Here is a 15,464-nt window from a genome sequence, read left to right as displayed (position 1 = left end):
AAGAAGAATATTTCATTTTCAGTTCTACTCTGTATTTCAGCTCCTCATGATCATGTGAAACTCACCCCTTTTACTCTTTCTCTGCATCCCTTCCCCCTGTTACCAGAAAGGGGACCTGGCCATGAGTGGGTCTGCCTAGGGCTAGCCAGTAGTGTGTGGGTTCTTGACTTTGTGCAGGAAACAATTCAGTAGAGGACGTTTATTAAAGCTGGGGACAGTGAAACTAGAAAGGGCTGGGAAATGAACTTAAGCTGGTTGGCTTTGGCTCACTATAAAGTCAGAGGAAAGGAGGCCTTGGGGACAGATTCAAGGGGTTTGCCTGGGATGAACTGCCCCATTGCTGCCCTGGTTGCAAGCCTTGTGGGGTCCCTCAGAGCTTAGGAGATGCATGCCTGTGGGGAAAGAAGCGGGTGAGGGCATGCTCCTGGGAGAGAGAGCATGCACTGGGACCTTTGCTTTGAGGGGTTTGAAAGGCTGGGTGTTTAGGGGAGATCTAAGGGGAGGATTTCATTAGATATTCATCAGCTTTATGCTGATGTACCAAAATGAGGATTATTCTCTTAACTTCATCTGTCCTTGGTATGGTTGGCAAATGGCACTAATTGTATTTCTGCTGTCTCCCGGAGTAGGGTGATTTGAGCTATTTACCCTCTGGTTGAGGAGAAGTGCAAACCATTTACTCTTAAGTATTATCCCTGGTTTAAGGAAGATAGGATTTACTAGATGGCTGCAACTCTTGGCATCTAGATTTTCTAGATGGTTGCAAAATGCTGTTTAACTATCTGTCTCAGTTTCTCTATTCTGCTTGTCCTGGCTTACTGGCCTGTGTCACCCCTATCTCCTCCACCTTGCACCCCATTAGGATATGATGGCTGGAGCAGCAGCTGCCATCTTGCAGCTGGAGGGGAATGCCAAGAGAATTCCAGAGTGCAGCTCATGCTGAGATGCTGACCATGCTCTGGAATCTTCCTTCTCCAGACTTATATGAGACTAGAGGCCCAGTGCATGAAATTTGTGCACTGGTAGGGTCCTTAGTGGCTGCTGGCTGGGCCTCCTTCCTTTCCCAAGCCAGTCCTGTCCTCTGATTGAACTCCCGGTGGAGGGGACAATTTGCATACTATGCTTTTATTATATAGGATATTTATATGATTTCATTGCTGCAATCTAGTTTTCTATTATATCAGAAGGTATCCTAAGGGATGGAGTAATTACCAACCTCATCTTTTCTCTCTCTTCAACTTTCTCCCAGTTATTGATTTCAGGGGGGTGGGGGGGTTGGGGGGTGAGGATAGAGAGTGGTTTTACCTCCACCTGTCCCTCACCCAGTACCCAGCCACACTGGATCTAAATTTCTCCACACCTGGATCCTTCCCTCCAATCCCCAGAGTAATCAAGCCCTCTTCTGACTCCAGTGAGCTCAGAAAACAAAGAACCTTGTAAGAGTCAGAAACCACTTTCCAAAATAACACCTGCATGTTCCCACTGTGGTCTGTGTCGCATGTAAAGGAATGGCACAGGCACAGTGTAACAGCCACTTCCCACTGACTCTCCTCTAACCCCCCTTCTTTCTAGGAACTCTTTTGAATTCTGATTTTGTAAAATACTATACATTATTTTTTTATTTATTTCCTTGGTTTAACCTGCTTAAATATTTCCCCCAATACAAAAGCAATTCAAAAAGTAATATGTTTTTGTCAATGGTATGTATTTTTAAAAGTTTGGGTAGTAAAACAATTTCTTGCCTTCTCTTATAGACACAGTGCATTTTAAGACTTGAGTTTGCACGCACTGCTAATATCTGCTTCTACAGCACTTTAATAAATTCAGTTCAGCCAAATTCCTTGCTTTCCCCATGCTCTTCCGCTGCTGTGACATTCTGCTGTGATTGATGGAAGCACTGAACAATGTGCTGGCATATTAAAAAATTGTATTTGGGCTGCCTAACTTACTTGTGATAAAAAAAAACACACCAAACTTTAGTATACCTACTAAAGCAATCTCGATTCTCTATCAAGACCCTCTGGTGTTGCTTTGCCTCCTTGATCTTTCTCATTTTTTATGAGTTTGAATGAACATAGAATCTATCTCGGACTCAGGAGTAGCATACACTGTTTCTGCAGAGTTGTTTTTCATCACAAACTAATAAACAGTAGAAAAAGCTCTCTGTGGAGCTTGTTCACCACATCAGATCTCCACTGTGTCACCGTTTGGAAAATTAAAGAAAGGCCAAGAAATCAGGCACATCCACAGATATATGGCAACCTCTCTGATAAGGTTGTCATGTGGGATTGGTGACAGGGTCTATCTCTGCAGAAATAAAAGGATGTCGTGACACTGTGGCAGGAAATTGTCTAATGCATTGACAATTTTCTTCCTGGAGGCTACAGCTCTGATCTATCTCCTTCACATTTCACTGAGAAAGGTACTTAAAGTCTAGCCAGATAGAAATATTTCTGAATTGATTTAAACTGAAAAATGGCATTAGGTCTTTTTCTTCTTCTTTGTTTGCACTATGTGGAAGCAGTTCTCAGGAGAAATAGAATTCAGCCCCATGTAACATCCTATTGAGTTTACATAGTGCATCTGCTCAGGTTTGCTCCAGGGGAGGGCTTGCTGTTTGGCTGCCATAAGCCACCTGGAATCTCCCAACAAGGCTGAGTACTGTGGAAATGACATTCCAAAACAAGCAGGCCTGTTTTAAATCCTCTTCAAGAGGGGTTGTATTGAAAAACTGAAAGGACTTGATCATAAAAAACTGTGACCATGACCTTGAGGACTGTGTCAATGGTGTCTCCAAACTTTATGTCTCCGGACTCTTGAGACAGGACAATTCCATGTGGCAACAGTGGCAGATGGGAAACCTGGGGCTGCAGGGAGGCAGGGTGGCATGGCTGTGATCCCTGATCTGCCGCTTAGCAGCTATGTGACTGTGGCAGACACACCCTAAGGAGATTGCCAATGAGTCACACTCTTGTATAATCCTTTTCCCTTGAGTGCAAGTGGAATCTATGGTAAACATGATGGGATAGCACTCCCATGACTACTTTCCTTTATATATGATTCTATCTTAGTAGACTGGAGTGAGATAGTCTCCTTCTGGCTGTGAAAACATAGCCATATGAACTGCTTATGTAAAAGGCCATGTGGTGGGTAACTGCAGGCAACCTTGAGGAAGTAAAGGCCTTCAGCTGATGGCCAGTAAGCAGGCCTTCAAAGGAATAAAATTTCTTAACAACCTAAAAGAGTTGTTGGCAAATGGATTCCCCAGTTGAGCATCCAGATAAGAATATAACCTATTTGACACCTTGATTGAAGCTTTGTGAGACCCTGACTAGATGACCTAACCAAGTTGTGCCCGGATTCCTCCCATGGGAACTTTCAGGCAATAAATGTGTGTTGTTCTAAGGCACTAAGTTTGTAGAAATTTGTTATGCAGCAAAATAAAGTTAATATAATGATCTAGAACAAGTTTCTTTTCTCCTTGAGTCTGTTTCCTCACCCATAAAATGTGGATAATAATACCTACTTATAGATAGGTTTAATCATCAAATGAAATAATGGCTTTTGCTAAAATAGTTGTTCTATTGTATCATTAATAATCTTATTAGTTGGGGGATACATGGCCCTACTAGTTGCATCATATGGCTGGACACGTGATAGAAGAAATGGTCCTACTTCTGGGGCCAACCATAGAAGTGGGGCAAAGGGCAAGACATGGTGACCAACACACCCAACAGCCAATGGTCAGCAATCATGATCTAAGAGGAAAGGGCTGAGTCCTAATCAATGTGTGAGTCACTGAATCTAAATTCCAAATGGGCGACACTGGAAAATCCGGTAGGCAGGCAATTATGTGAGCCATAGCCAAACTAGGGCAAGACAATGGGACCCAGAGCACCAGTCTGGGTTTCAGGAACTGAAGTCCAATCTGGCCCCTAGCCCACAGGAGCCCATGGAAAGCCATGCATGAGGAAAGGGAAGCACAACCAGCTGTCCTGATTCAGTGGCTGAAACAGTGGTCTACTAAACCTTTTTTCTGATCACCTACTATGTGCCCAGCAATGTGCTAAGCACAGACAGTACCAAGAGGAGTGGGAGGTTCTCCCTGCCCAAATGAGTGGCTACAAGTTAAACTCTTAAGACTAACGCTGGAATTTCATTTTCAAAACGGAGGGCCACCAGGGCCAAGTGCCAGTATATTTGGGTGACAGTGGGGACTTTGAGGCTGTTTATGTTCTTGGCTGACACCTGGGAGAATCAGAAATACATAAAGAAGATGGGCATTGTGCTCCACCTGCGATGAGGGGGGGATATAGAGCCAGGTGTCCTGGCGCTGTAAGGCCCCTCACGGCCAGGCGCCAGGCGTCTGTGAGCTGGTTCTTGCTTTGACACTGGGCTACCTGCAGGCTCTGGCTGGGAGCCCTTGGAGTAGCCACGATGGCCAGCACCAGGAGCACTGAGCTGGAGCACTTGGAGGAACAGGACAAAAGGCCACCGTCGGGGTCGTGGAGAGGGACGCCCAGCTCATCAGGGGGCAGCAGCAGCTTGGGCCCCAAGGGGATCGGGCTCATCCCCAGCCCCACACAGAGTGCCCACTGCAGCTTCTACCGCTCGCGGGCCCTGCAGGCCCTGAATTCTGAGAAGAAGGCGAAGAAGGTGCGCTTCTACCGCTACTTCAAGGGCTGGTGTTTGCCGTCTCCAGAGACTGCTCCTGGTCCTTTGATGCGCTGCTCATGGGGCTCACCTGCCCCCTGTTGGACAATCTGAACCTGCCCCAGGGCGTCTACACCATGGACGCCAGCAAGTAAAGTGAAGGAAAGTAAAGATTTCATCAAACCCAAGTTAGTCGCTGTGATTCGAAGCGGAGTGAAGCCTAGAAAAGCCGTGCGGGATCCTTCTGAGTAAAAAGACCACTCATTCCTTTGAACACGTCTTAACCGGTATCACTGAAGCCATTCAACTAGACTCAGCAGTGGCCATGAGGCTCTGCACACTGGACAGAAAGCAGGTTACTTGCCTGCAAGACTTTTTTGGTGATGACAATGTTTTTATCACATGTGGACCTCAAAAATTCCCTTACGCCCAAGATGATTTTGTCCTGGATCACAGCGAATGCCTTGTCTTGAAGTCATCGTGTTCTCACTCCTCAGCTAAGATTTCTGGATCCAAGAGCCCTGAGCCCTCTCGTGGCAGCCAGTCACCAGCCTCAGTTAATGAAACCCCCAGCAGCCAGCTCTCCACTCCTAAGTCGAGGATATCCTCCAGTTCCTCTCCAACTAGCCCAGGAAGTTTCAGAGGATTAAAGCAGATTTCCACACATGGCAGATCTTCTTCCAACATAAATGGTGGGCCTGAACTTGACCGTTGCCTGAGTTCCAAAGGCGTGAATGGAAACAGGTGCATTGAATCATCGACTCTTCTCGAGAAATACAAAATCAGAAAGGTTATTGGCGATGCAATTTTGCAGTAGTCAGAGTGCGTGGACAGGTCCACCAGAAAGGAGTTTGCCCTAAAGGTGATACACAAAGCCACATGTTGTGGAAAGGAACATCTGGTCCAGAATGAAGTGTCCATCCTGCACCAAGTGAAACACTCAAACATCATCATGCTGGTGGAGGAGATGGAAGCGGCCAGCGAGCTCTTCCTGGTAATGGACTTGGTCAAAGGTGGAGACCTCTTTGATGCAATTACCTCTTCAACCAAGGACACCAAGCGAGATGGCAGTGCCCTGGTGTACAACCTGGCCAAGGCTCCCAGGGAGCTCCATGGCCTCTACATGGTGCACAGGGACATCAAGCCGGAGAAACTCTTGGTGTGTGAGCATCCCGATGGAACCAAGTCCTTGACACTGGGAGACTCCAGGCTGGCCGCTGTGGTGGAAGGCCCCTTGTACACAGTCGATGGCACACCAACTTACGTGGCTCCAGAAATCATTGCTGCAACCGGCTATGGCCTGAAGGTGGTCATTGGGCAGCAGGCGTGATCTCGTACATAGGTCTCTGTGGAGTTCCACCATTCTGAAGTGAGAACAATTTCCAGGAAGACCTCTTTGATCAGACCTTGGCCTGGAATCTCGAGTTCCCAGGCCCCTCCTGGGAAAACGTCAGGGACTCCACAAAGGAGTGAATCAGCCAGATGCTTCAGGTCAGCTGTGGGACAAAGCCTGAGTCACCCCTGGGTGTCAGATGACACCTCCCAGCAGAATAATATACAGGCTGAAGGAATAGGCAACCTCAAACAGCACTTTAATAACGCACTTCCCAAACAGAACAGCACCACCACCTGGTCCGTGATCATGAACACGGCTCCAGAAAAGGAGGGGCAGATCTGCAGCAAACACTCAGGACAGCGGCCGACCTGAGATGGCGCCCACCTGTCCATTTCCTCCCTCCGCCCAGGAGCCCCCTGTGTGCGGGGTGGCAGCCCTGGCCCCTGACACCCCGAATCTCCTCCCCTCCCTGCCACCGTGGCCCTGCTCTCCCACCTCCCCAGGCTGTGAGCACACAGGGACCTGGCGTCTCCACCAGGACTGACCTCCAGGGCCTGCGCCTCCCTGTGCTGACCGCTGGCCGCTGACCGCTGGCTGTGGGCTCCCCCGGGCTCTGTCCTCAGTGCCTGGGTGGCATATGCAGCGACAGCTTTGGGGACATATTCGGAGCGGCTTGTTTTCAATGGCCCGAGTTTCCGTTCAATGGATGTTTTACAGCATCACCAGGAGAATGTGCAACCTTTTCCCGGCCTTTAATGCATTTTAATAGAAACACTTTGGATGAGCCAAGACCTTTTTTTCCCTTATTTAAGTAACTCAGAGTGTTCCTTTTCTTACCGAGAAGTTAGAACTGCATCTGTTCCTGAGTGGCTGTCCTGTAGGGGGAGGCGGGGCGCCTTCCCCTGCTCGGTGGGTGGCATGGTGCCTTCCCTGCTGCCGGGTTGGAGGACTGGCTTTCCCACAGAAGAAAGAGCACCTGAGAGGACAGTGTGCCATCGGACACCAACCCCACCCCGAGGCTGTCAGGTGCCACCACACAGAGGGGTCCAGGGCTCACTTACAACACTGGCCATTTATTTGTACACAGACCACAGGGGCGGTGACTTTCCTGGACATTGTGTGTTTCCCCCCAACTCTTCCCACATAGGAATTAAAAATGCTAATGAAGTTGACCTTGGGCCTTTTTCATGAACTGCCTCGTGCATCATGGGCTCAGCCACCCGCGGAGCGGGAGGCTGAGGCGGCTCAGATGCCCTGAGCCGCCTCAGCCTCCTTCCCTCACCTGCTTCTCCTCGGAAGCTGGGGCAGCAGCACTGGCAGAGGTGCCTCGCTGACCCCTTTGTTACTAACCTTCTGGAAGGCTGCTGCCAGCTTTTCCTTGTGTTCCATCACCCGCTCTTTTCAATAATTGTGCATAATCCGTGTATTTGTCTTACCTGTTCATCTTCTAACCTGGTGGGCCCTGTAGTTCCTTCACATTGCTAGATTTTTGCCTCCTACAAGTGTACCCAACCTGCAATATACTCTTCCTTATTGAGGAGAAAAATAAATAAAAAGAAGATGGGCCTTGGGTTTCTGGAAGATGATAAGGAAAACTGCTGTGAGGCAACAGGGTAAGAGAAGAGCTTCCTATACTCTGGAAAAGCGAGATATGAGAAGCAAATGAGAAGGGCTGTAAATCACTGGGTAATCAGAGCAAAAGCTATTCTGCAGGGCCCAGTGGAAAGCTATCAGAAGACAAAAAGTCAGGTCAATTCTCTGTGACCGAAAAAGCACAAAGCTATCAAGTCTTTAAACTGAAGGGACTCAGCTTGCTATTTCCGATGGCATTCAGGGGTGGCTGCCGCTCTCCTCCGAGAATTGGGAGGAGGGGGCTCCTGGTGGATGTTGCTGTACAAGGAGAAAGATAACTTGAACATATTTGTTCTCTGCTGCATCCTGAAAACCGAATTGTGATGATAAAAGATCAGGCCATTGTGCTGAAGCACTGAACTCTTCGTGAAATAATAGCCCAAGTGCTGAACTCTACTCTTATTTCTCTCTTTGTTGGATAAGGGAAGGATCTGGCTATCACCTGACTCTGTACAGCTAGAAAGACGGAGCCTTCGTCACTGCATGACTTGTGGTCAAAGTTCTCTCTGATGAAGGGAGCCAGCAGGACAATTATCCAATATAGAAGGGCAATCGGGACCATGTGTATCTAGAAGAGGAAAATTCTTGAGGGTGAAGGAGGGTAAGAATAGAAGTGGCAAAGGGGTGGGGAAGTGGTTAGTTGTATACATGAAATGCAACAACAACAACAAAACCAGATGGACTCCAGCTCTCACCCAAAAAGGATATAAGAAGAGAAAAAAGCTTGGACTCAAGTTTGGGTGAGTGATCTTAAAAGCTGTTGATGTCCCATCCTCCTGCAGAATGTAAAGTACATGAATTTTGGCAGCAGAGACAATCTGGCTAATATAGGGAATTCTGGCTAAAACATATTTATTTATGGACATAGAGCTGAATGGTGTCATTGACATCAACTGCTAAGAAGATTCTGGACTAGAAACAAGGGCTAAAGGGACTTCCCACAATGGTTCCAGTAGCTGACACATACTGGGCTGACTCCAAGTTGATTTTCCCACTGATAATAGCATGGTTTCCTTTCCTAAATGTCATAGCTGAGACCTTATCAGTCCCTTCTTGGAGCAGAAAGCAGATACCCCATCTTAAATCTTCTTGAATGCCAAGATGTTTCTGTGGTAAGGGTCCAGTTGTCTAAGTCATATCAGCTCGTCTATGGTGGCAAGCAGTGGATTTTTTAAAAAAAATAACTACTTATTAGCAGCAATCTTTTTATTTTATTTTTTTATTGCTTAAAGTACTACAAAGGGTATTACATATGTGAGCAGCAATCTTGAAAGCATGATTGATTCCCTCTCTAGGCTGGTCGCTTCTCTATCTGAAATGCTAGGCACAATTTCTTTGAAAGTGGTTTCACATGATTTTGGACAATACCTGCACAGGTATACAAATGCAATGAAAATCACACTAGGTCTTTGATAACTGTAGGTACTGGTAGGTGACAGATGTGAAAGAAATGAATTCCTGAGCATTAATAATGGAATAGAGCCTGGCTGGTATGGCGCAGAGGTTGAGCATCAACCCATTAACCAAGAGGTGTCTGGTTTGATTCCTGGTCAGGGCACATGCCTGGGTTTCAGGTTCAATCCCCAGTAGTAGGGGGTGAGCAGAAGGCAGCCAATTGATGTCTCTCTCTAATCGATGTTTCCATCTCTCTATCCCTCTCCCTTCCTCTCTAAAAAATAAATAAATAAAACATATTTTTAAAAATATAGTGTAATAGATTTTTTAATTTAATCTTTAAAAACTGAACTTTGAACTTTTTATGAGTAAAATTGAAGTAAAAATGTGTCTTCCATTTTGAACTTAATGTAGTGTTTATAAGAATGCTATAGTAATCTGACTGTGCAATTACTCAGCAATTACTAAAAGAATTATACATAGTTGTATAATTCTATACATTATTTACTTAATCAAATAATTGCAAGTTTAAAGAGATGCCAAACAGTTCAAAATGCCAAATGTCGATGTCAAAACTAATGAAACCTTAGAGAACAGATCAAATAGATCACAGACTGAAAAGAACTAGTGGATAAGGAAGACAGACAACCCTCAAGAAAAAGATGACTGCAAAAAGAGATGAAGAGCATACAAAAATCCCTCTGAGAATGTCCTGTATTAACCAGATTACCTCTGCTGCCCATATTTCTGTACTTTGCTTTCTGCAGGATGATGGGACATTAATGAGTTTTAGTATTGCTCACCCAAACTTCATTCTAGGCAGTCTTACTTCCTAAATTCCTTTTGGGTAAGAGCTAGAGTTCATCCTATACAATAAAAGGCTAATATGCAAATCGACCGAACGCTGGAACGACTGATTGCTATGATATGCACTGACCACCAGAGGGCAGATGCTCAACACAGGAGCTGTTCCCTGGTGGTCAGTGCGCTCCCCCAGGGGGAGCACTGCTCAGCCAGAAGCTGGGCTCATGGCTGGCGAGTGCAGCAACCATGGTGGGAACCTCTCCCACCTCCACGGCAGCACTAAGGATATCCCTTGGGGAGCAGGCCTAAGCTGTCAGTCGGACATCCACTGAGGGCTCCCGGACTGCGAGAGGGTGCAGGCTGGGCTGAGGGACCCCCCCAGAGTGCATGAATTTTGTGCACCAGGCCTCTAGTCCATACATAATCAAATAGCAGGAATTATCTTGAATAGTCCATAAGCAGTAATCAACGTAGGTGGTGCACATGTTAGGAAATGGCCACACCTGTAAACATGTTCTCTTTTCCTATAGCACTCCCTTTTAGTTCAATTTGATACAAACACCCTTTCATACTCAGAATAGAACAATGTCCCATTACTTTAGCCTTTTTATGACCATTAACAAATTATAGGGGAAAAAACAACTGACAGAATCCGCTTATACATTTTGAAACTCTATGGTGCTTACTCAAAGCAGTCAACCATTAGATTCATTAAGTGTGGTTATCTAAGAATAGGATTATTAGTTAAACTTACAATTAAGCTTTTGGATCAGTAGATAAAATATGTGAATGTGTTTGTCTTCTGTTGTTGTATAACAAACTGCTTAAAACAACTTGCATTGCTTATCTTCACAGTTTCTGTGGGTCAGGAGTCCAGGCACGATGAAACTAGGTCCTTTGCCCAGCATCTCACAAGGCTGCACTCAAGTTGTTGAGTGAGGCTGTGGTCTCCTCTAGAGGCTCAACAGGGGAAGAATCCACCTTCAATCAGATGTTGGCAAAATTCCCTGACTTGTGTTTGCTCAGGCAGAGGGCCCTGATTTCTCAAAGACTGTTGACTTGGAGGACACCCTCCACTCCTAGAGGCTGCCTGCAGATCCTTGCCACATGGGCTTTCCAACATGGCCATTGACTTCATCAAGCCGGTCAGCAAGGAGAATGTTTAGAGCAAAATGGAGGCTTATATAACATAATCATGAGAGTGATCTCTCATTACCTTTATTATGTTCAGTTGGTGAGAAGGAAATCATAGGTCTCATTTTCACTCAAGGGGAGAGTATTATCCAAGGCTGTGAACGCCAGGAAACTTAAATCATGGAGGTCTTTCTGCATAGTAGATACTCAATATTAAGATCTTTTGAAAGGATGTATATTTCTCTCAGGAGTTAAGTAGGGAGAGCTGATGGCCATGGACCCCAAACAGCAATGACTATTCTGTGCGAATGCTCTCTTACACTTTTGTGGTCTGTATTCCCACAATTTAACATGGAAAGGATTCACCTTCTCAGGCACCAGGACATGCAAATGCAGCAGCAAACGGCAACCAAGCCAAATATTCTCTGGAGGGCATCTCAGCAGACATCCAGTCACCTCAGAGAAGGACCAAAGAGGCCTCCCTCCTCTCTGCACTTGAAAGTGCACTTGTAGCAGAATCCTTTCTCTGAAAATTAAAGTCTGGTTTTATCTGACTTTACAAAACAATCAACTAAGTATAATAAATTCACCCACTGCTTGTGCAAACTCTGGACTTACTATGGCATCGACTTCACTTTATTTTACCTTGTTTTTCTCCAAAAATATATTTCTTTCTGATCTTTTCATGGAAAATTTCCATACAAGAGCTCCATGACATGCTTTACATGGATCCGGCTCCAACCTTGTTTTATGTCCTTGAAAATATCCTCAAGTGCCAAGTAACCCAACAGCCTGAAGTTGGGAAAGACTCTAGTCCCAACCACACTGAAATTGCTAATAAAAAGAGAAACGACTTGACTGGCTGGAAGTGCCTGAGACTTCTGGGTGTCACCATTATGTGGCTGTGCTTCGGCGCTCTGAAATAATGGCACTTTAATCTCAGGTCCACCCGTCACTGTCTGAAGAAGGAAAAATGCTGAAGATATAAAATACTGAGGAAAGGTGAGGGTACTGCCTCATTACCTATAAAATATGGTTTCATTTCAAAGCTGCAATAGAATTCTTTTTCTTTCTAGTACTAAGAGCTATTTAGTCTTATATGCTCAAACTTTCACTTCATGGCTTAATGTGAGAAAATCTCATTTTGCTTTGAAATTCCAGTTTTTTTAAAAACTTTTCACTGTAAATAATGGGTTTTCTTACTCCTGCTGAAATGCACATCATTGTCTATAATAGAGACTCAGCAGGGTCCTGGTGTTCTGCAGAGGGAAATGCGCATAGGGCAGCAGCATATAGCCCAGGACATATTGGTTAAAGTCTGAATAGGAAACACCTTGAAGCATATAATGTGTCTGAAATGAAATAATTAGATATTATTATACACAGATGTTTTGTGTTTACTTGACTCCTTCACATAATTGACAACCTTCTTCTAAAACAACAAAAACAAAACAAAAAAATAGCCAAACAAAAACTCCTCTTGTTTATTCTGGAACACTATATGTCACTTATACTATCCTATTGCACTTAATGGTACTCTCTTTTTAAAAACCTATCTCTAATCCCTAAAATTCTTTCAGGTCTTTACCAGCATTTAAAGCCTGGCTTTGCTATAGTATACAAGCTTGCAAACCAGTCTATATGTTTCACCTCAGTGAGCCTCAGTTGCCCCATCTATAAAATGGGGCTAATGATAGCATCCACTTATATTGTGATGATTACGTTGACAGCACACATAAAGCACAATCCTAGACAATGCTTGGTTTATCATAGCTATCATAGGCCTCTCATATTCCCTTCTTTCCATGTGTTACCAGCCTCAGAGACCTCATCTCCCTGCAGCTTTAACAATCACTGCATTTAGATGATGCCCAAATTGAAATAATCAATTTTGGTATCTCAGGCACCATTCTTGCATCTTCAACTTCATGGTGGGCATTTCTCTGTGATAGTTCATCTGCTCCTCAAAAACAGTGCGCCTGAAATCAATTTTAATTCTATTCTCCTTGAAAAAAAAAAAGACTCTGGAAAAACATTTGGCAGTTCCTCTGGGAATTAAACCTAAAGTTACCATATGATCCAGCAATTCTACTCCCTAGTATATAGTCAAGAGAGTTGAAAACAAATATCGACACAGAAACTTGTTTGTGAACGTTCATAGCAGTATTATTCATAATGACCAAAAAGTAGAAACAACCCAATGGTCATCAACTGATGAATGGATAAACAAAATGTGGTATATGCGTGCAAGAGAACATTATTTGTCAATAAAAAGAAAAAAAGCACAGACACATGCTACAACATGGATGAACCTTGAAAACATGCTCAGTGAAAGAAGACAGACACAATGTTCATATATTGTATGATTCCATTTATATGAAATGTCCAGAAGAGGCAAATCCACAGGAGCAGAAAGTAGATTAGTGGTTGTTGGGGCCTAGAGGGGATGGAGAAATCGGGAGGTGACAGGAAATGGGTGCAAGGTTTCTTTTGGGGGTGATGAAAATGTCCTGGAATTGGTGTTGATAGTTGCACAGCATTATGAACATGCTAAAAACCACTGAAATGTATACTTTAAAAATGATAATTTTTATTTTATGTGAATTTTATGTCAATTTTAAAAGAAGAAAAAGCAACCTCTGTAGGCAGAGCAGTGACACTAGCTGGAAGCAAAGGGGGTTGGGCCAGCGTTGCAGAAAGGGATCTTTGATCTCCAGCAAACCAAGGTACTCATTAAGGGCACCAGAACAAGGTCCTGAGGGGATGTCACTATGCTCACTTCTAAGCAGTTCTCGGAATCTGACTCCCTGAGGCTCAACCAAATGGGTCATTTATGCAGCTTTGCTGAAATATATTCAAATCCATACCTAATGACCAAAAAAGAAGTGAAGATTGAAGGGTGAAAATAGCCTAAGAAAGGGCTTGAAATAGAAAAGAAGCTCCTCAGGGACACATTTGTTATATTCATTATTGCCAGGTTCAACGGGAAGGGCAATGAATCATTTGCTCCGAATACATTTAATATTTCCCATGTACTGTCTGTTTATGTCATTCTCTTTCTCCCTGCTTCTTTCCTCTTTAATCAAAAGTTTGACCATGAAGACAAATAGGAGTTCTGGAACTTCACAGATTTTATAAGTAAAGCAAAATCCAGTCCCTTCCAGGGACTCAGCTGGAAGTCAGGTTCTTGATGGTAACCTGTCAGATGACCTGGTTTAAGGTGATGAGAATATTTCGAGGAGCTTTTAAAGACATGCTATACCTGCCTTTTTCAAAACTGTATTAATCTTCTGGTTTTGGAAAAGTTCCCATGAAAAGGACTTTGGAGAAAAACATTCCCATATTTCGCCCCCTCCCTCCGACTGTGGAACAGATCTTAACAGTCTCTAAAGGAATCCATGTGTTCCCACAGATGGCTGTTGAAAAATGAATCATGCTTATCCATTTAAGAAAACGGAGAGAAAAGAACAAGGAATACAGAACTTTGTGATGTAGCCAAGTCGTGTTCAGGGTCTCATGAGTGCCAAAGTCAAATAATCTGGGGTTAGTTTGCTCCTCCCAAATTCACTCTCCCCAGCCTCAATTTTTATAACAGACAGTTATAAAAATTTCCAAAAGAGCAGCCACTACCCTCTAACCTCTGTTGTGCATCCTATGATCTGGAAATGATTAGGAAAAGCTGGTACACCCTACCTGCTTGTATTAGTTTGCTAGTGCGGCCATAACAAAGCACCACAAACCAAGCGGCTTGAACAGAAATGTACTGCCTCACAGTTCTAAAGGTTAGAAGTCTAAGATCAAGGTGTCTGCAGAGTTGATTCCTCTTCAGGGCTGTGAGGAAAGAGTCTGTTTCAGGACCCTCTCCCTGGCTTGTACATGGCCATCTTCTCCCTGTGTCTCTTTGAATCATCTTCCCTCTCTTTGTGTCCAAATTTCCCCCTTTTCATGATAGTATTGGATTAGGGCTGACCCTTAATGATCACATTTTAACTTGATTACCTCTATAAAGACCCTATCTCCAAATAAGGTCACATTCCGAGGTACTGGGAGTTAGGACTCCAACATATCTTTTTTTTCTTCTATATCCTTCCATATCACTAAAATGGGAAAATATAATTCTCAGCCTGCAGCAAATTCTAAAAGACCTTTGACACATCACATTGGTTTTGCATCAAATTTATTGCTGAATTTCATCCAACATATCTTTTGAGGTCATAAATCTGGCTTATGCAACTTAGTGAAGAGTTGAGGGCCCTTTCTCTTACCATCTAGGAAACCCTCTGTTGGAGTTGGACGTAGGGAAGTTTGGTTCTGGGCCAATCAGGAAGGAGTGGGACCAGGAACTACAGGACAGTTTAAGAACAGTGTGCAAAGAACAGGGATAAAAAGATGTGTGGAATTTCTAAGAGTCCTGAGGATAAAGCTGCAATCTGGAATCCAGCCAAACTAACTTACATAGGCAAAGGTCAGTGGCTACGTGCCTAGCATACATCCTAGATGCTCAGCAAGA

The 15,464-nt window shown here is 44.3% G+C and overlaps 1 pseudogene; it reads left to right on the top strand.

The window, feature by feature from the left end:
- Positions 1-4,437: 4,437 nt before the first annotated feature.
- LOC102253779 lies at positions 4,438-15,404 on the top strand (annotated as a pseudogene).
- The last annotated feature ends 60 nt before the right edge of the window (positions 15,405-15,464 follow it).

Source organism: Myotis brandtii, unplaced genomic scaffold, assembly GCF_000412655.1.
Source record: "Myotis brandtii unplaced genomic scaffold, ASM41265v1 scaffold18, whole genome shotgun sequence".
Taxonomy (NCBI): domain Eukaryota; kingdom Metazoa; phylum Chordata; class Mammalia; order Chiroptera; family Vespertilionidae; genus Myotis; species Myotis brandtii.
The sequence above is the reverse complement of the archived record's forward strand: the minus strand, read 5'-3'. Positions and strand labels throughout refer to the sequence as shown.